Below are 22400 nucleotides of genomic sequence, written 5' to 3' on the forward strand. Positions count from 1 at the left end.
AGCTTCATGTATCATGGTAGATAAAGGGGAATTTGATCATCATTGTGAGCTACCAGAACTGCCTCCTTATAGCGTTGATCCCACTTGGAGTCACAAAGGCATCTACTGCTATAAACTTTTCTACATAGGCCTCACCCTTATTTTTTCTGCTTTGTGTTGAACACCTTCAAGAACTGGAGTATAGAAAAAGAACAATGGTAGACAGCATATAGAATACCCAGAGAGAAATCCCAGGGTGAGCTGCCTATATACTGTATCCCAATAAAATGACTACTAGGAATAGCTTCAGCTAAACACTTCTTGAGCTTCATCACAATATAAATTCACTCCAAAGAGAAAAAATATAGAACATGTCAAATAAGTAATAAATAGAACCTTAATTCCAACTCATCATAGTACTATAAAGAAAAAAAAGTGTTATTTGAACTTGGGTTCACAGAAAGCAAGAGCCTCCCCATCCCCCGAACATTTTGTTCCGGCTGAGAAGGGAAAGGTTTTTTTACTTCCCCACCCCTTGTTCCTTTAGGTCACCTTCAGGAATGGGGTGATGGCAGGGGCTCTCAGCTTTTATAAAAACGTTTGTCAGTATAAGTGTTTTCCTAGCAGCCAAATGCGCTCTTGACAACATCTGATTTTAGCTTTGCAACTTTAATTATTTTTGTAGACATTCTTTTAATTAAGATTTCTATTATTTTATGTATAGTAGTATTAATGAATAAGGTTCTGATCCTGCAAGCTCCTATGCGGAGATGGACTCTGGTGATGCTCCCCATCCATAGACTCATGAGGCTCTGTTCAGGTCAAACCTCTTACTGCTTTTGTTCATGGGCATGGTAAGGGGAAATGCCACAGGCAGGGAGGAAACCCTTCTGGCAGCAACATGGGATTTTGGGAGCTGGGTCCTAGGTGGATTGCACAGAGGAAAACAAAGGCATGTACATCTTAGATGGTATCCTTGAGGTGGGAAGGAGAAAGGATGAAACAGTGTCCAGGTTTAGAATACATCTAAGACAGCAGGACCAACACATGCTAAAAGGGTAAGGTGTCTCAGGAAAAAAATGCTAACCTGCTACAAGCTCATTAGTTTCAATTCAGAATATAAAAGAGGTTGTGCCACTGTCTTTCTGAGGGGGAAGAGGGAATGATGATAGAGATAGAAGGATCTTGTAAGGTGAAACACTAGGAACAAGTCATGGTCAGGAGAAAACTTAAACAGATGTTTATTTGTTTTTTAGTAAAATTAACAATAAAGGTAAACCCCAGAGGCGTGTGTGGGGGACTCTGCCAACTCATCTTTTTTTCCCAGTTCTGCCTTGAGAAAGCTGTGTCATATATTCTGTTATTCCCAAAAATGAAACTGATTTAAAGATTTCAATCAAAACAGAGGCCTGATCTGTCATTACTTAGAACCTTGCTGATCCATCTTCAGCTGACTCACTTAATTTTGTCTCATATTAAATTAGGTAACAATAAAAATCCATTTCAATATTTAATCATTGTGAAAGTGACACCTCTTGACCTTAAAATCCCCAATATTACAGTATATTGCCTTACCTTATAAAACTAGATTACAGCCTTACTTGCTCTAATAGAAAAGAGAAATTCATGACATAATCAAAACTGATTATATCCCAATGTCTTATAAGAAAAACATCATGAAATGGCTAAAGGAAATTAATTTTGAAGTTTATTAATTTAGTTTAAGACAGGCTAAAAGCAGAAAAACAGATAATTAGATTTTAGAATTACTGATGCTATCAAGTGAGGTACTTTGTTACTCCAAATTAAATCCTGTGAACATATGGTTACCATTGTAAATAAATCTTTTCCCATGAGGGTCAGGGTTCCAGTACAATTTCCTTGCTAGCAACAGCCATGCCTAAACATAGAATCATAGAATATCAGGGTTGGAAGGGACCCCAGAAGGTCATCTAGTCCAACATGTAAGGAAGATCAGAATTTAACCCCTTTATCACTGGTGCTGCTACCCTGAAAACATAGAACTAATCAGTTCTTATTAGGTATGGGTCTCCAGGGTGGCTAAGGAAATACCTGGAGGACGTGGATACAGCCTTCTGATAAATAAATGATTGACACTAGCGGTATTCTTTGTCATATATATATATATATATATAACAATATAACAAATCCATTATTGCAAATTAAAGAGCACCTCACACTGCAATAACATACAGTTGAGATGACCCTAGGTGGCTGTGCCCTGTTACAGATGGCCAGTTTTTCACAGGTTGCTGACAGCAGTTTTTAATGTACCTTAAGTCTTAGGTATATAAATTCCTCCTACAATAAACACACATTCCCACATCTTTATTAACCCTCCCCACCCACTATACTATACAATAACACGATACTATTCTATAACTATAACTGACAAGTTTACCCTGTCTGCTGACTTCACTACGCTGTCTCTCCTCCCTCTGCTCCAGTGGCAGGATTCCACTGCTGCTGCTTACCTACTTGTCTGTCAGCTCTCCGGTCTCTGCTTCTTCAGCTCTTACTCTCTCAACTTCCCACTGACACACTAACCTTTAGACCATCTTGGCAGAACTGTCCAGAGACACTTCTACTAATATCTTTCTGTCCGATCTTTTTTTTGGATTCAGGCCAACTGGTAACATTCCTTGGATGCATGCCAACACATTCCAAATGGTCAGTTCTATTTTTAGCCTTGTTTCTAACTGCCACCCTTATTTTCCTCAGTGTTATGAGCTACTGTTACCATCCTTTTCCCCACCAATTCAGTTCTTCTGAATGCTATGTGACCTGCAATGCTACGTGACCTGTAGCTTCCATCTAATGGTGGAGTGACTCTTGCTTATTTAAAATGGAAGCCAGGGAACAAAATGGAGTTTCTCTGGTATCCGTGCAGGATTTATACACCTTGTCACAAGCCCCAAAGCATGGACCAGGATCCTGTTATGCTGGATGGTGTAGAAATACGGAACAAAAAGATGCTCCCTGCTCCAAAGTGTTTTACAATCCAAGTATAGGACCAGAGACAGCAGATAGACTGACAGGAAAGTACAGGGAAACAATGAGACAGTATTAGTCAGCATGATAGGCAGCAGTCTTAACACACCAATAGCCTAACCCTCGTCAAGTTTTCAAATCACAGCAAAGGAGAATTTTAAGGAGCGATTTGAATGAGGATGAGGTATCTTAGTGGATATTTAAAAGGAGCTCCTCTCTGTAAACCCTGAGGGGAAGCAGGGGAGAAAGCATGGAGGTGCTTGTTTGAAAATTTAACCGGTGGGCAATGAACAATGAGATCATGGGCTGAGTGGAGGTGGGAGCCAGCATCTCAATAACGAATGAGAAATGATAGGTTGGGGTTATATTGTGAAGGGCCTTGAAAGTGAAGACAAGCACCTAATATGTTTGATGCAATAGAGAAGGAGCCAGTGAAGGGATTCAAAGAGAGGGGTGACATGATCAAAGCAATGGGCTAGGAAAATGATCTTAGCAGCAGCAATAAATGGATGGATATGAGCAAGGTGAGATTGTGTTTGTCAAGGCCAGAGAGAAGATGTTGAGGACAGCCTGAATGAGACCTTAGCAGAATGGATGGATTGGAAAGGCCATGTGCAGAAACAATGGGCAAGATTTAGACATAGCCTTGATGGGAGGACCTACAGAGTGGTCCTAATTGAAGATGACACCCAGGTTATGAGTGTGCCAAGGAAGATGGTGGTGTTGTCCACAGTGATCAAGAAAGGAGGTGTCAGGGAGGGTATGGGGGCAGGGGAATATTAAGAGCTCTGTTTTAGCCATGTTGATCTTGAGTTGGTGTCTAGACATCCACAAGGAGCTGTTACAGAGACAGGCTGAGATTTTCGCTTGGACAGAAGGAGACAGGTCTGGAGTAGAGAAATCTGTGAATCATCAGCACAGAGCTGATGGTTGAATTTTTGTTTGTGGATGGGATTGTCTAGAGATAAGGTATATACAGAGAGAAGGGGACCAAGAACAGAGCTCTGTGGATTAAAGTCATGACCCATGTTGCTATAGATAGGATGAAGGAGGGCTCTGCTGTAAGAAGGAATCCCAAGGATACATTCTGGTTCCTGGGAATTGCATGCTGCACTCTGGCACTCAGTGAAAGGTGCAGCATGCTCTCCCCTCTTTATCAGCTCTCCTGGCCAATGGAGTGCGATGTACTTGGAACGTCACAGTCCCATTCTCACTGTAACCTGTAGGGAAGGTAAGCGCTACAGGCAGCCCTAGTCTTGCACAGGCCTGTATTCACACATGAAAAAGAGGGAAGGTCCCAGGACTACATCTCCCTTCAGCACACAGGGCCAGCCACAGTATGCCCCTGTACGCATACAATGCTGACATACTCTAGAGGGAAGTAACCAACCAGATGATAGCACAGCAGTGGTAAGGAGAGGATTTGGACGAAGGACACGAGGGCAAATCCTTATAATTATGAAGAGTGTGCCAGGATCTTTCTTGTCTATACAAAGCATACATATCCTGGGATCGAGGATATGGTTTTTGGGAATAGAACCACTGGCTTTTCCATGGGGATGGGAGGGAAACCCCATAGGTATACTCTGAAAAAGCATCATTGTGGACTTTTTTTCAGTTTCACCCTGCAGAGTAAGCTGCATGGGTATTTCTAAGGAATTTGAGCTGTCATTTCTGTATCATTTCTACTTTTTGATAGGATGACTTTTACAACTCAGATGGGGAATCAAGGTGATTTCAAGATGGTCAAGTGGAAAATTCCATCTTGAACTTTCATATGTTTGTGCAGTTTCATGATTGGCCACAAGACCTGTGTTTTCTTTGGTGCTAGCAAAAAATGTACATGTATGTAAATTCAGAAAAAATGCATGAAAAAGAACTCAAAGACTGCCCAAGCAAGTTCATAATATTTAGTCAATTTAATGTTTGCAAATATATCTCTTTCCTATAGTTCTGATTTTTATTATCCCCACCAAGGAGAGCCTGGATGGACTTGCAGCTAAGACACTGGCTTGAGACCTAGGAAATCAGGATTCAGTTCTCAGCACTTCCACAGAGTTGCTGTGTGAATGAAGGCAGTTCACATTTAACAGATAGTATGCTGAGGTACAGACAAATTAAGTGTATACTACTTCCTTTGTCATATATTTAGACTGTAAGCTCTTTTGGGCAAGGACAGTCTCTGATTATAGGTACGTCTACACTTCAGTCGAAAGTGTGACTTGCAGCATGTGGAGGCATACACGAATTAGCTTTGATCTAGCTAGCTCACTAAAAATAGAAGTGAAGCAGCAGCAGCATGGGCTAGCTACCTGAATATAAGCCCACCCAAGCATTTGGGAACATAGCCTATGCTGCTGACCATGCTGCTGTAGCTTCACCGCTATTTTTAGCAAACTAACTAGATCAAAACTTGCTCCGGTATGCCTCTGTGTACTGCAATCACACCTCCTGCTTAGTGTGTAGACGACCCAAAGTACAGTATCTAGCACAGTGGGGCCCTGATCTTAACTGGAGCTTGATGCCAATACAATACTTGTAATATGCATTTAGAACTTTACCAGTACTTCAGTGTTTCAATCTTTGTTGAATGAAATCTAACCATAAGGAAATGGTCCCACTAGAAGGGCTAATCAATAACATAAAACACTTGGTAATCCATCTAGTATACATTGAGCTACAATAGATTTCAACAAGGAGAAATCTATTCACATATTCAGGGTGATAACAAAAACTTCTGTTCATATTTCACAAGTGCTGGCTAATAGTTTGGCCATGCTGTTTTCTTCAGGGTAGAATTACACACAAACACCATTACTAATCAAATGTACTATCCATTGCAGCCACTCAAATGATTTTATTTGATGGCTCCCTGTTTTAAGAGGCTCTGATATCCGTTACCTCGTCACAATTACATTACCTACACTGGCATGAACCACTTGATGGCTGCTGAATGTTTCAGGTACATCTAGGCTGAACACAGCTGCTGTGCTGATTAATGGTCATAGGTAGTTGCTCACATTCCGTTGGATTTCAGTGGAGCATTAATGCACAACAGCTGCTGTGCAGGGGCAGTAGGAAGAGAGCAAACACACACACACCCACTCACTATAACTTAGTTATTGTGACCTTTACTGGAAAAAAGAAAATAAAAAACACAAAACCCTACTAGAATAGCAGGGATTTTGTACAATATTCTGGATTATAATCAAAGTGATTTTGGCAGCATGGTCCAGTAACATAGGATTATTTACAGTATATAAAAAGCATTTAATGTAGTTATCAAGAAATTGAAGTGAAAGTGGAAGGAAAAGGGAAAGTTATTTGCTTACTTGTGCTTGGTAGCAACATTTGCTTCATGATGGCGTCTCTATTGCACAATGCTGCCCTGCAGGCATCTGAACAGATTAAATATCATCTGGCTGCTCATGAAATAACAAATCAGAATATCTATCAACCTGATTACAGTACTGCCACTTCTATGTGTTCAAAAATCACAAGTCAGTGCCCAAAAAGCTGTGAGATTGAGCTTTTTTCTTTGCCTTCCGGTTTTTTATTCCAAAAGTGACACCGGGGTCATCTTTTCAAGTTTCCCTATGAAACCAAAAGGGCTAGAAACGTCTTTTAAAATGAAAACTGATATTCTCACATAATATCTTGACTCCAGGTTAAGAAAAACACCATATATCACAAAACTCACAGTAAAAGTTGGCAACACATTGCCTAATCTGATTAGGCAAATTAGATATGCTTGTGGAAGTGTATTTGGCGTAAGCTGGTACACTTATAGTATTTTTCCCCTAAGAAAGGTGTTCTGTCTTTCCATACACAGAGACCAGCCATGTACTTTCAAACTGAATGATTCAAATGATGACCATGGATGAGATTACAGCCTAGAGTGATATAGCTGAAAAAAATGTCATGAGTTTCTTCCATGGTAAAAAAATTTATTTCAATGGCAAACCATGCCATATATAGTAGATTGTAGAGCAGCTTGCGTGCTTGTAATCTGGTATTTATGCTCAGAAGTCAAATGGAGAGTTTGGGGGTTATTTTACAAAAGTGTCCAATACAATAGTAATTCTGGAGTGTTTAGATGTGCACAGTACTTCTCAGAAGTACACAAAGACCTATTCCTTCCCCTCAGTGAACATATATGTCTTCAGGAGGCAGGTATAGCCAAAGGGCATGTTCAGCCACAGGTTACTCTGATTTCTCCTGATGTTACTTAGGGTGCTGGGCATTCACTCCTGGCAACTCTGTGCAAGGGTGAAGGCAGCAGCATCCCACAAGTCACCAAACCTAGAAAGCAATGGCTAGAATGCTTAGCAAATGTACCATTCAGTGTACGGTCTCTGCTCATAATGCCCTGCCCACAAGCTAACAATGCTCTTCCCTATAGGAATCAGCAGGGGAAAGCAGTTGTGCCAACCAGGATCCACCCTGCTGTTGTGTTGTCACACTTGTAGTACAACAGCCACCACTTGTTTAGAGGCTGCTGCTGGCATAGTTGAGCCTGAATGAGGCAACATGACTCAGCAGTTCTGCATTAAGAGTTTTAGGTAACAATATTTTAATAAACTGAATGTGAGCCAGTGTAAAATGATTGGAAAGCCAGGCAGGAGAGGTGAGATGAACTGAGTGGTGAAAGGCTTACTGAGAGGAGTGAGTTTGCAAAGAGGAGAGTGAGGCTGGATGGAGTACTGCATTCAGAAAGCTGTTCCAGCAGGAAGATGGGGAAGCAGGAAGATTCTGAGGGTGTATCTGTACTGTAGCTGAGAGGTGTGATTCCCAGCTCAGGCAGACAGATTTGGGTTAGGCTCAGCTTAAGCTAGTGTGTTAAAAACAGTGGTGTGGATATTACTGCACTGGCAGAAGCTCAGGCTAGTACCCCACAGCTAAGCCTCCTGACCTCATGGGCTAGAGCTCAGGCAGCTAGCCTGAGCTGCTGCCCAGGGCACAACATCCACACTGCTGTTTTTTGTACACTAGCTCTAGGTGAGGTAGTGCATCCTACCTGTGCTGGGAATCAGGCCTCCCAACTGCATGTAGGCACATCCATAGACTCTGAGACCAGAAGGGGCCATTATGATAGTCTGTCCTTGCAGATTTTTAGATTAATATATGCACTGAGATCTTCCTGTACCTACGGCGAGGGAGGGGTTTGGGATGGAGAGACAGTAATACATTCATTCTTTATTTTCTTCTACCACATCCCTTCCTTAGTCTCTATGCCACCTACAGCCCCTTATCCGGATTCTCTTTTACACAGGCTATTCTCTCCCCCTGGGTTTTTTGGGCTTCACAGTCTCATCTGTGGTTCCACCCCACTTCATTAAGCTACTCATCACCTCTTATCAATTCCGATCTACTCTTTCCTCCCCTCATGCAGTCAATTCCATTCTGAAGTACTCCTCAGCTCTCCCTTAGCATTTAATCCTGCCACATTTTATCCCATTCCTCCAAGCTCAGCATTCCCTTTCCTCCTCCTACCCCCAAAATAAATGAAATCTGTAGTTCCATCTTCCAAATCCTACCCTTAGTGCAGTCTTTGGCAGATTCAGATGTTTATTCTCTGCAGAGATCTCCAGAGAAGTCTCTCTCCTCCCTACTCCCCCCAGTTACTCTTTATGACAGCCCCCAACATAAACAGAAACCTGACTTCCAGCTGGAGTTAACAGCAGAGTTTATTTATAGTATTTGCAGTTTGGTTACATATTTGTGCTATACTCTGCAAGCTACAGGAGCCTCATGGGTCCTCACAGTAATCTCTCTCTGTAGTGGGAAGTTTAGCTGCTTTTTCCCAGTGCATGCTTGTCAAACAGATACTCTCTCATGCCTTTCTGAGCTGCTCCTAGACACTTCAGGTTGGTGATCTGGTCTCCCAGCTGTTTGAAAGCTGTCACATGCTTATCCAGGTAATGGGACTCCAGAAAGCCAGAGAGCTGCAAGATAATGTTAGGGTGAATGCCTGTCTCGTGTTCTGACATGCCCCGGATGTAACAGGGCTTGGATGAAGAGACTAAATAAATGGGAGGGGAGGACCAAGGGTCAACTGCCATCTCCTCAAGGAAAAAGTCTAGAGAATTCCCCTCCTCCAATTTCAAAGGTAAACAAATACCACTTTAAGCCACCCAGGATCCTCAGTGGCCACACAACTGTGAAGGGTATTTGACACAAGGAGCATGAAGGTGACGAGCTGCCAGTGTTCAAGATATCAACATGTCAGGAATCCTTACTCCATAGGGAGAATCAAGTTACCCTTTCATGCCAGGAGTTCCAGAAAAGGAAGTACTGGAAATTCATCTCATGCCTGGAAGTAGTCTATGAAAGGGACAGGTGCCCCCTTCACTGTCTGAAGAGCCATCCTTACAACCCAACTCTCCTTATGGGATGAGAGAGCTTCACACCTGCTGAATCCTGAGGGCTTCCTTTACTCAGTGTAGAGCTGTCTGGAACTGAGGGCAAATGTCTGTCTCTCCTCTGAGCAGCAAGGCCAGATATGAATGCTAGGTATACTCTCAACCCTTTCTATGGCCCCATTACACTCACACGAGGATCTTTCTTTTCTATTGCCAGTTTGTGCAGATCCAGCAGGGACTGTTTCAATCTCTTCTCCAGCTGCAGAGCTGATTGTAGGGCCTCTAGACCATTACCTCACACATTATGCTCTGGCTTCTGTACAAACCTAATCACAGACATACTGAGACCTTGAAGCCAGAGATCAGACCCCATCCAGCTCTACATACTCATTCCACTCCCCTTCTGAACCAGGAGGAAGACCATCCTTATTACAGATATAAGCTCTCACCAAGCTACAGAGAGGATCACAAACACCTAAGCCCCTAACCCTTCTTGAAAGGCCAATTGCCTCTCTCCCTGAGTGAGCCAATACCTTCCCAAATGCAACCTCTTGCCAACCCACCCAATTAGTTCCCAGAATGAACCCATCTTTCTGCTACCAGGATCTCTCCAGTACCAGCGAGCCTCCTAAGTGCCAAGACCCACCATCTGTAAAGCACGGTGAAGAAGGTTTTGTAATAGTGTGAATGCATTTTGGGTTTCTACTCTGAACAGGAAGTCTCTCTCAGCTGCAAAAACCCACCCACAACATGCAGCCTAGTCCTTAGAATGCTGTTCTCTGCTGTTACTCACCTCAGTATCTCAAGGATTAATGGCTAGAGGTTATTTTGAACTTTGTAATGAGGATTCAGTGAGTTTAGTGCTCACAGAGGGGAGGGATGGGGGTGGCACTGACAGGAGCTCTGCCACACATCCCACCTGCACAGGCCCCTCTGCCAGGGCACTTAAGGGATGGTATCAGCACACCAGGATCTTCTGCTCCTGAGACACAAGCAAGAGGGGAGCTAGTCTTCTCACTGAGCATTTCCCAGAGCACATCTGTTGTCATGTTCTAGTGTCCTGAAGAATAATATCCCTGACTTCAAACCCTGTTCCCAGAGGTCTCCCCCTTTCCTTGGGAGACACTGGATTTGAGGATCACCTTGATGTCCTGCAGGATGATGCGCCCTCTCGCTTGTTCTGGTATTTCAGGAATGCCTCTGCTTGCTTCCTCTACTCCTGGGACTGCTCCTCAAAGAACTCACTGAAGTGACTCAGAGCCATGTCATCCCACTTACAGTAATAGGACTAGAGAGAGATTTAGACAAGACCAATGGAGACATATCTGTCACACTTGTTCAGTGGCTTAAGTATATCTTTGTATAGGTTTACTAAGATATTTTTCTTGGCAGGATGAAAAAGCTGCCTCTTTCGATATCCCTTGCAAAGGTAGAGGTTTTAGTGATATGTACTGTAACTGGCTTTATGGAAAAAAAGGTAGTTTATTCTAAAGACATGAGTCACAGGTAGCACTGCTCACTACAGTCCAGAAGGCTTAAGCACACCTAGCTTATAGCCTGTCATAAATATAAAGGGAAGGGTAAACTCCTTTAAAATCCCTCCTGGCCAGAGGAAAAATCCTCTCACCTGTAAAGGGTTAAGAAGCTAAAGGTAACCTCGCTGGCACCTGACCAAAATGACCAATGAGGAGACAAGATACTTTCAAAAGCTGGGAGGAGGGAGAGAAACAAAGGGTCTGTGTCTGTCGGTATGCTGCTTTTGCCGGGGATAGAACAGGAATGGAGTCTTAGAACTTTTAGTAAGAAATCTAGTTAGGTATGTGTTAGATTATGATTTCTTTAAATGACTGAGAAAAGAACTGTGCTGAATAGAATGACTATCTCTGTCTGTGTGTCTTTTTTGTAACTTAAGGTTTCGCCTAGAGGGATTCTCTATGTTTTGAATCTAATTACCCTATAAGGTATCTACCATCCTGATTTTACAGAGGTGATTCCTTTACCTCTATTTACTTCTATTTCTATTAAAAGTCTTCTTGTAAGAAAACTGAATGCTTTTTCATTGTTCTCAGATCCAAGGGTTTGGGTCTGTGGTCACCTATGCAAATTGGTGAGGATTTTTACCAAACCTTTCCCAGGAAGTGGGGTGCCAGGGTTGGGAGGATTTTGAGGGGAAAGACTTGTCCAAACTACGTTTCCCAGTAAACCCAGTTAGAGTTTGGTGGTGGCAGTGGATATTCCAAGGACAAAGGATAAAATTAATTTGTACCTTGGGGAAGTTTTAACCTAAGCTGGTAAAAGTAAGCTTAGGAGGTTTTCATGCAGGTCCCCACATCTGTACCCTAGAGTTCAGAGTGGGGGAGGAACCTTGACATAGCCAGAACTACTCTTTGGTAGCTCCTCTTAGGGAAAAAAGAATCCTACCATTGAAGTTGCCCCATATTGATAAAGTACCCAACCAGGCCAAGGATTTACCTAGACTGGGATCCTGCCACCAATATTGTAGTATCACCAATCTAAAGAGCACAGATAACATGAATAATGCCCTCAAAGTTGAGATTTCCTTAAAAACAACCATGTTTTAAAAATTGGTCTAGGGTTCTTTTTATTTGCCTTCTGATTTCTGAGCCTCTTAGGTACACTTGCTTCACATTTTCAAGCTTTTCTGCACAACCATGCAGGACAGAAACTTTACGGAGTGTTGAAATTCTCATGCAGTTGTCTGACTCAAGCAGATGGAATTTTAAGGAAAGCATCAGCTTATAAGACATGTATCAAAAAAGCTAAAAGAGTTGGCATGAATGCAATGACCAATGTCAGATCCATTGACAAAATGCACCAATCCATGTTGAAGGCATGGCAAGGTTTTCCAAGGGTTGGTTTCTTCTCAAGTCTTCTCAGTTTTTCTTAGCTGTCCATAATGGCTTGCTTGTAGAGACAGAATGAGTTGTGGAGTCCTTGCTGTTTAAGTAGCAAGGGTGTATGCGTGGGGTGCTCACTTCACAGTATTGTATGCTCTTCTTTCTATTTCTGTGAAATTATAAGAAAATGCTCCTCTTTCAGGCTTGTTTAAATTCAAATAGGCTGCGTCACTCTTTCATTGGCTCAGTACTTCATGGGTTGTCTTTAGGAGCTTCTGCATCTTATAAACATGTAGTTTATTAATGCATATATGTATTAAGGTTGTACTGCTTCCTTAATGGTTATTTCTATTGTTTTTGTGGCATCTTTAAAGTTAGAGTTTTATGCTTTTTATTCAGTCAATTTGAGGTATTTCTATAGTTTTATTAGCGCTCAAGAGAAAATGAAATTCTGTTTTCAAAAAGTCCAAACACACCTATTCTTTATAGAGAGTTGTTTTTAGTTCTCAAAACAATTGTTTGAAAATCCAATAACCCTTAAAGAGAGTCTTCAGCTTAAATAGTTATTAAAGAAGTAGTTGATTCTTTATAACAGTTTTTGGAGTGATGATTCTCTTTGTCTTTCTGAGTTGGGTGTTTGAGCACTGCTAATAATTAATTCATACCCAATTAATATAAATTTTGTATATTTTAATGGCTTCTTAAATCAATAATTTGTTTAGCAAGATTATTAGATTCCATGTTGGTATACAAAGCATTTTACTATTTAAATAGCAATGATATTAGATGTTTCTGTACTTAGTTACAAATACTTGCAAACATGACATTCAAAACAATTTGTCATTTCAACATTTAAGAAGTATACAAAGGTTTAAAATATTTTCAATTACATGTTTGTTCCAGAGGCTTTTCTGAATGGCATTTTTAGAGTGACTATAAAAGTCTTTTAAAAAAGAATATTTCTAGAATTCTTTGCATATGTTTACGCAGACATTTTTCTTGAGAAGGTGAAAAAGCCCACTTTACACCTAGATTTATCGATCTCATAACACAACCCTATCATTCCTTGTCACAGTCGGGTCTTTTCCTAATGCATTTGTACCAAACTGATATTTTATACAAAGGAGATGTCCTGGTCAAGACAAGATACTGTTTTGGTTTTGTTTGTCTCCACGGTGACAGAAAAGAGAAGCCTCTTGAAATTCCTTTGGTTAACTTGAATAATTTGTAGAATTAAATAAACAAAAATATATGTATGTCAGATACTTTTCTCCAGGCACTAAATGTATGAAAGTAATGATAAATATATCCCGCACTTCAGTAAAGGCACAGGAAACTTTAATGACATAACAAAAATTATAATAATTTTATTCTCATTTTACCGTTAATATTGATTACATTTTTGAGCCAAATTTGACCTGATCAGTCTCACTTTAAAAATTGAGGTGAGAGATGTAAAATCAGAATGGAACAGTTTTTTCTATAAGAGTGAGACCAAATGTCTGTGTTGCATTAGACTTAGGAGGGCAGATTCTCAGCAGTGTGCCAGCTCATCCTGTTTCTGGATGCCTCCAGAAAAGAGCAGCATAACCAATGGAGAAAAAGCTGAACTGAATTGTACCCCTGCAGGATAGGAGGGGCTACTGACATTCTAATACGCCTCCAATGGGAGTTAGTTGTATTCTGCAGTGGATAATAAGCCCCCTGGAGCGATCAGGTACAATCAAAATTGAATCTTTTCTTCTTTTACCGAAGAGACAGCAGGACTAAACTGGTACTGGTAGGAGAAAGAAACCTGTTACATTTTTTGCCTTAAAAGCTGAAGCAGGGCATTTTTGCACTTCCATATTCTGTTACTTGGAGTTCATGTAATTAAGCTGCTACCAGAGAACCTGTATATAGCTTGTCATTTTTAAGGGTGAAAAACGTTCGGAGTATTTAAAGAGAATAATTCCAGTGGACTGGATATGGGGTACTGGAGGCTGCTATTCCCAGCTCAGACACTGGCTCAGTGACTAACCTTGGGGAAATTGAGCTGCAGAGAGGTTAAGTGTCTTGCCTCTCTGTGAAGTGGGGATAATGATACTTATTTACAATGGTAGATGCTTTGAGAACTGTGCATTAGGATTAAAAATGCTTTATAAGTGCTAATTACTGGTAGGCTGCCATGCATGCTTTAAGCAGGCCATTAGCCCGCTTCCCCTTGCTTTCACCAGGCATGCTGTATCTGCTTAAGGTGTAGCTGAATGATTTATGGCCTCCAATCAATTTTTCATAACCGGGAAAGCAAAGGCTGAATCTGGGCCTGCTTGGACCTTGTAGATAGCAACTTGCACCTCCCACCATCTATAGCCTCTGCTGTGTGGTCTCCTCTTGGCCATGCAGTCCTCTTTTCTAGGGTATCTGGCCCAGAGCTGGACAGGTAGTCTGAAACCAATTACTAGTCCCAGCAGCAACACTGACCCCCCTCTGGAGTGTCAGTCCCACCCTCCAGTAGAGGAAGAACAGGCAGTGGGGACAGGATTTCCTGCCTGCTCTCTAACAAACAGTGATTTTGGGGGTGCGGAGAGGTGTGGTGGCAACCGGAGATCAGGAGGCAGGGCTGTCCCCTTCACAACCATGTTGCTGATGTGAGCTGTTAGAAGTCAACATTACCTTCACCTCTCTCCACTCCATTCAAAAACAGTTGCTGAAAATCAGTTTTCTGATTTGTACCTCATAACTCTCCCAAATTCGAGTAATTTAATAGGCTCCCTATAGTGTTAACTTCAGAATTAATCTTCTTGTTCTTCTGTACAAAGCTCTGCACATTGCCATACTCAGGATATGTGTAGCATACCTCTCAGGAATCAGGGCCTGCAGCAGGACCACAGGCTCTGGCTGACCTAAGGAGTACAGCTGGCATGTAATAGGCTGCAGGATTGGGTATGCCATCTGACTGGTGGGAAGAGTCAACAGACCAGCTCTTAAGTCCAGCAGCAGTTCAGTGGCCACTCAAAGTATTTGTGTATGGCCACAGTGGCATCTGTGTCTGGATTTTCCCAGCCTCACTTCTGGTAGCGACACTGACTTCTGAGTCCAACTCTGGCATCTGGCCTCTGACTCCTGGTTACTGATTCCTGCTCTACCCACTGTGTGTGACTCCCCATGTCCAAGTCTCTGGTACCTCCCTGTCCTGTCAACTTTGCCTAGGACTTCTACAAGTTCCTTCATCACTTTGGTCCTGTCTAGAGAGAATCATAAAAATATTGGGACTTTTCTGTCTCTTAGAAGAGCAACTATAATTTAGGAAAGAGAGATTATCACAGGTTAGGTGATGTTGCTTTTCACTCACTTATGTGTAAACCCTGGTGTGAAGCACCAGATATCAAAGGCAAGGCTAAAGAACAAAAACTGTGTCCTCCTCAAGAAACATTCTCATGTTGCCAATATGTCAGCTGCTGTTCCATTGAAGCTGCTGGATCTCCGCTTCTAATAATGTGAAGAGGTTTTTGTTGGTTTCCTTTTCCATGGTTGCTGCAATACTCTGCTAACATGTTTCCAGAAAGTAGTTGTTTAGCTTTTTGGGAAGATGACAGGTATTGTGGAAGGTGACAGAGTGAAAGCTGAAGAGCGAACAACTCCAGCCAACCCAAGGAGCTAGTCTTTGGACCTTCAGACTCCTGAGTCCACTTGGGATTTTCATGGGTTTTAACTTTCGATTCCCTCACACTGCTTAACCTCTAGGCCCCACCTTATTCCTCCCTGCTAGTCCCCTTCATAAGCCTCTCCTTCCCTTTGTTGCTTCCATCATTATCTCCTTCAGCCTCCCTCTTCCTACTCTTTGACAGTACAATTTTTTAGGGACTACAGATTTTTGAGGCCAGAAGGGATCATTATGATAATCTAGTCTGACCTTCCGCATAACACAGGGCAGAGATTCTCACCCAGTAATTTCTGCATCAAGCCTATAACTATTGTTTGATCTTCAGCATACCTTTTAGAATGATGTCCAGTCTTGATTTAAAGACAGACTTTGAGTGATGAAGAATCAAGCATAGCTCTTGTAAGTTGTTCCAAGGGTTAACTGCCTTCACTGTTAAAATTTTGTGCCTTTTTTCACCCTACCTACTGAATTCCTCCTCATTTAAGCCCCTCTTCAGGAAAGCATCTCTATTCAGTACAGCATTTTAAACATGTGTGTAATTCCCATAGGACTTAATGTGCTAAAAACTAGTTGTGCTTAAGTATGGTGCTGAATAGGGATGGACTTTTAAGTGTGTGCTTAAATACCTTCCTGAATGAGGGCTGTAGAATGCTAACAACTATTCTGTTAAGTTTACAATATTTGCTTCTCTTTGGCACATTTGCTTCTCTTCCCTTCCTGGATATGCTAAATAAATCAAGTGTCAATATTGCAGATCCTTTCATAAGAATGAAAAACACACTAGTTCCATCAGATGGAGTGAGGAATGTTTTCCCCTTCAATATCTTGTCACTCATAAATAGAACATCTTTTTTATTTATCACCAGGAACTTCAGGATTGTATATAACATTGAGGATAAAGTGTATGACCCAAAGCAATGCAACTGATTTTTTACAGAGACTCATGTATATGCATTAGGATGCAGACTCTGATATGAATAATAGGAGAATTTATCACTGAAGAAGCTGTGGGGGTTTCCTGGGTATAGCTAAGGGTATGTGAAAATCTTACCAAGACATTTGGTTATTGATGCTTTAGTCCTTTTCATGTGCTTCTCTCATGTTTAGGCCTGATATAAATCAGGCTTCTAAACTTTAGTTTAGAATCTAAACTTTAGTGACCAAACATCACTTATTAAAAAGCCTTTCTTTGTGCTCCTGTAGTCTAGTTTGTTGCTTCTGATATCAGATGTTGTTTACCAGCCTCTAACTACAAAACCTCTTGAAAGAAATGAGCTGTCTGCAGAATCACATCTTGATATTTTTATATTCCTGTCACAAAGAGTAGGGCACTGCGTATGCATTATACTGGTTTGTATTACCAAGGTCATAAATCAATACAGTCACACATATGAAACACTACACTGCAGACCAGAATTTCACTTTGAAGTAGGATTTGTAAGCATTCCTAACATGGGTCGTGATTTCCTTATGGAAACCAGTTGACTTGTCCTGTTTAAATAAGAATTCTTGTGCAAACTCTTGTAAATGGCATTTAATAAGCAAATTGACTCATATTCAATGATATGATCTTCTAAAGTCCTAGTATTACTGCAACACAATCAATAAAGAGAGACACCACCATCTCATGGAAAACAAAGATATAGCTGATTTCCATTGTTAATATTTAGTGGCAAGTTAAGTGGGATGTACTGAAGGACAGCGCAAGGAACAAGAAAGGCAATAAGAAGAGGTTCTTTAGATACATTGGAAGTAAGAGACAAAAAGGAAAATTTAAGTCCTTTACTTAATGGGGAAGGAGAGCTGATGACATAAAAAGTCATAGGTGTTTAATACCTAGTTTGCTTCAGTTTTCACTGAAAAGGTTAATGGTGACCAGATACTCAATACAATGGGGAAAGGAAGGCAAACCAAAAATAGGGAAAGAACAGGTTAAAGAGTATTTAGGCACATTAGATGTATTCAAGTCAGCAAGCCATGATTAAATTCATCCCAGGGTACTTAGGGAACTAGCTGAAGCAATTTCAGAACAATTAGCAGTTATTTTTGAGAACTTATGGAGGACATATGAGTTCCTAGAGGACTGAAGAAGGGCAAACATAGTACCTATCTTTAAAAGGGAGAATAAAGAGTATCCAGGGAATTATAGACCAGTCAGCCTAACTTTGACACCTGCAAAGACACTGGAACAAGTTGTTACGCAATCAATTTGAAAACAACTAGAGGATAATAGGGTTATAAGGAATAGCCAGCATGGATTTGCCATCAAGAACAAATCATGGCAAGCCAACCTAATCTCTCTCTTTGATAGGGCTACTGGCCTAGTGGATGGTGTGGGAAGCCATAGGTGATATTATATCTTGATTTTAGTAAGGCTTTTGACATAGTCCCACATAACATTCTTATAAACAAATCAGGGAAATGGTCTAGTTAAAATTACCATAAGATAGGTGCACAATTGGTTGAAAGACTAATCAGAGTAGTTATCAAAGATTTGCTGTCAAACTGGGAAGGTGTATGTAGTCAGGCCTCAGAAGGGACAATCCTGGGTTTGGTTTCACCAATGACTTGAATAATGTAGTGGAGAGTATGCTTCTAAGATGTACAGATGACACCAAGCTGGAAGAGGCTTCAAGCACTTTGGAGGACAGGATTAAAATTCAAAAGGATGTTGACTAATTTGTCTGAATTTAACAAGATGAAATCCAACAAATACAAGTGCAAAGTACTTCACGTAGGAAGGGGAAAAAAATCAAAATGCAGTACAAAATAGGGAATAAGTAGCTCAGTGGCAGTACTGCTGAAAAGGACCTGGGGCTTATAGTGGATCACAAGTTGAATATAAATCAACAATGTGACGCAGCTACAAAAAAGCCAATACAGTTCTGGGGTGTATTAACAGGAGTATTTTATGTAAGACATGGAAGGGTATTGTCCTGCTTTAGTCAGCACTCGTGATGTTTCTTCTGGAGTCCTGTGTCCAGTACAGGGCACCACACTTTAGGAAAGATGTGGAGAAATTGGAGAAAGTCCAGAGGACAACAATAATGATAAAAAGTTTAGAAAACCTGACCTATGAAGAAATCCAATTTTTTAGCCTATGTTTGATCTTGAGAAAAGACAACGGATGGAGACATGATAAGTCTTGAAACATGTTAAGGTCTGCTATAAAGAGGAAGTGATTAATTGTTCTCCATGTCCACAGTAGGTTGGACAAGGAGTAATGGACTTAAATCTTGCAGCAAGGGAGATTTAGGTTAGATATTAGGAAAAACTTTCTAACTATAAGGGTGGTTATGTTCTGGAATAGGCTTCCAAGGGAGGTTGCGGAATCGCCATCATTGGAGATGTTTAAGAACAGGTTGGACAAACATGTAGCCCAGCAACAAGATTCCTTTATTCCCCTTTGGCATATTCATGCTATGGAAAAAAAACCCCTGACTACAATAGAACCTCAGAGTTATGAACTGACCAGTCAACCAGACCCCGCACTTGAAACCAGAAGTACACAATCAGGCAGCAGCAGAGAGAGAGGCAAATACATGATCATACTGTGTTAACTGTAAACTACTAAAATAAATGAAGGGAAAGCAGCATTTTTCTACTGCATAATAAAGTTTCAAAGCTCTATGAAGTCAATGTTCAGTTGTAAACTTTTGAAAGAACCATAACAGTTTGTTCAGCATTACAAACATTTCAGAGTTACGAACTCTGAACAATTCCTGAGGTATTCATAATTCTGAGGTTCTACTGTAATATGAAACATGGTAAAATGACCATTCTTTTGCCATTCAGCTTCCTTCTTAAATCATGCTGTAGATTAATCCCAAGATGTAAAACCAACAAATCTGTCTTTTGCATCATTCTGATCTTTCAGGTAATGCTAATTTAATCACTTGTTTATGCTGTTTGGTCAATTTATTTTAGTCACCTGAAAGCGATACATCTGTTCAATTGTATTTGTATTACCGCATACTATTTCTCTTTGACTCAAGAATCTGCACTTCAGTTAAATACAACATGCAAAGAGGAAATGTTTTGATGATTTCTTAAACTTAGTATTTGAAATGTATCAGTCAGATACGTAAGGAACAAAGCTATGGTCCACTAAATAATAAGTAAAACATTTCAAAATGGGGTTTGAGATTGTGTGAATGTGGGAAGTTTTGTGGGAATCTTTGCTGGGGCCTCTTGCTGTAGGTGGTAATAGTTGAAGCTTGTTTTAATATTTATCTGTAACTTATTTGTAAGGAAAGTGTTTTAATATTCGGCATTTTCTTGATAGTTTCTAAATCAAAATAAAGCATCAGACCAGAAATATTTTACTGTACTTCCAGTAAATTGAAGATTGTTGCCTAAAAGAAAAGGAGTACTAGTGGCACCAAGGTGCCACAAGTACTCCTTTTCTTTTTGTGAATATAGACTAACACGGCTGCTACTCTGAAACCTGCCTAAAAGAAAGGCAGTTGTCTTTTTAAAGAGATTTACTCTTATGGCTTGTGAGAGAAGGCACTAGTACTAGATGGCAAGAGATTATATATTTTTATTAGGATAATGGTGCTTCTTGGACAATAGATTTGTAGGACATGTGTTGTTCAGTTTTGTACATGCTGTTCATTAAATACTCAAAATACATATAGAAAGTTTAACCCCCCCCCAAACTACCAGTTATTTCATACATTTCCCCATCTAATTCTTCATCACATAAGAATACTACACTTTTATCTATACATATTTCCACATAGAAAATAGAAGGCCAGATACTCAGTTGGTGCAAGTCAACATAATTCCAGAGAAATTAATGGAGCAATGTTGATTTACATCAAATGAGGATCTGGCCCAGAACATTTATTTGCATAATTAGGGGAACAGAGGGAGGATGGGAGTGTCCTAAGGACAATCACTGACATTACTCTAAAGCTTTTATATGTTTGAAAATATTAAGAAATTAAATATAAAATATTTACATGGAACTATTTGTGGCAAAATTTATATAAACAGATGCAGAAAGGATATAAAATTTTATACATCTGTCTTACACTTATGAAAATGTAAATAAAATTAGCGGTGATATTTCATCCATGACATCTCCTCATCTGAACTTTATAAACAAATATTTAGAAGTATAACCAAATACTGAAATGACTATATTGTATAGGCCCAGACTTGAAAACCTTTAATTCACATACTTTCTTATGCCAACTTGATTCTTATAGTATCTGAATACCTTCCAGTAGTGCATTAAGTGACATGACTACCATCTGTTACATATGGTTCATTCTGTCTGTCTCATTCTTTTCCCAACGGGAGAATCATGTGTAGAGTATAGTGTTTTATTTTGGCAGGGGTTTTTTTTTTTGCACTTGGCCTTCTCTAATATAAGCATAGTTGCATATACCAAGAAGTGCACCTTGCACATGAACCAGAGGGTTATAAGGTTTGATGGTCCTTAGTTCCTGTGGGAGTTTGTTCCACAGTCTCAGACTAGTCCCTCAGAAAATTCTCTTTTCTACACAGGAGAGCTTTACCCTTATGGTAAAAAGTTCCATTGTGCCTGAGAAATGGAGTTGTTGACCATGGTCTTCATCCCGGAGGTTTAGGTGATATTTTATATACACTGGACCTAGGCCACTGAGCACTCTGAAGATAAGAGAGGAAACATTGAACTTGACATGATATTCTATGTAGAGAGCATAGGACTGGTGTTTTGTGCAACTCAGGGTCGCTAATGTCGAGGAAGAGACATGCTGCAGTGTTTTGTACTACTACTTATGGGACTAAGGATTTCAGGATGAGGTCTTTATAAAGATGCAAAAAGGGATAACAGATACCTAAGCAAGAGCTGAAAGAATTGTACCAGTCTGCTATTACTTGTTGTATTCACATAGGCAAAAACTGAAGCAAAACGAACACCCTTCAGTTATCAAAACATACCTTACGCCAGAGTAAAACTCCCATAAAAGCATTCATTAAATAAGAAATATAAGTGGACAATTATATGCAAAAGAAAAAATCATGCAACCATAACATTTTAGGATGATATGATCTTGTCAGTTCTGAAAAAGCTTAAATAGGGTGTCGTTAGTATGTGTTATCTTTTTATTTGGATACATTTGAAGTCACATGAGCTGTTTTTTCAATATTCCAACCCCAAAACAGAAATCTCACATGAACAACTGATCTGGCAAGATTTCTAGCATTCAAGGTGGCAGAAATCTCAAAAATCAGCTGCTCAAGAGATTTTCATCATTTCTGGGTTGAAGAACAATTGCAAGATTTCAGTACTGTCTAATCCAAACCTGAACCCTATTCAGTCTTAGTTCCAAATGTCTGTCTAGACTTAACTGAAATCTGGATTCTAGAATCAACTCTTTGTACCATCTCTACCTCTAGCTGTTGGTAGTTCACAGAACACCGGACTTCATCTGTCATAGTCTAATGGTGCTTTTTTACTACATATCCAAAATTAATTGTAGCTGGTTCTGAACATAGGGCCAGTGTAATTTCTAATCCCTGGCATTAGCTAGTTGGTCTCCATAAAAT

General features: G+C 40.3%; 1 long non-coding RNA gene across 2 annotated transcripts in view; it reads right to left on the bottom strand.

Annotated features, from left to right (window-relative positions):
* The window catches only part of LOC125641430 (uncharacterized), a 32395-nt gene extending 29827 nt beyond the window's left edge, over positions 1-2568 (bottom strand). For both annotated transcript variants that reach the window (XR_012669620.1, XR_007358057.2), the window contains exon 1: positions 2475-2568. This is a non-coding gene — a long non-coding RNA (uncharacterized LOC125641430). The remainder of the gene's footprint in view (positions 1-2474) is intronic.
* Positions 2569-22400: the final 19832 nt, after the last annotated feature.

This window comes from Caretta caretta, chromosome 1 (genome assembly GCF_965140235.1).
Source record: "Caretta caretta isolate rCarCar2 chromosome 1, rCarCar1.hap1, whole genome shotgun sequence".
Lineage (NCBI taxonomy): Eukaryota > Metazoa > Chordata > Testudines > Cheloniidae > Caretta > Caretta caretta.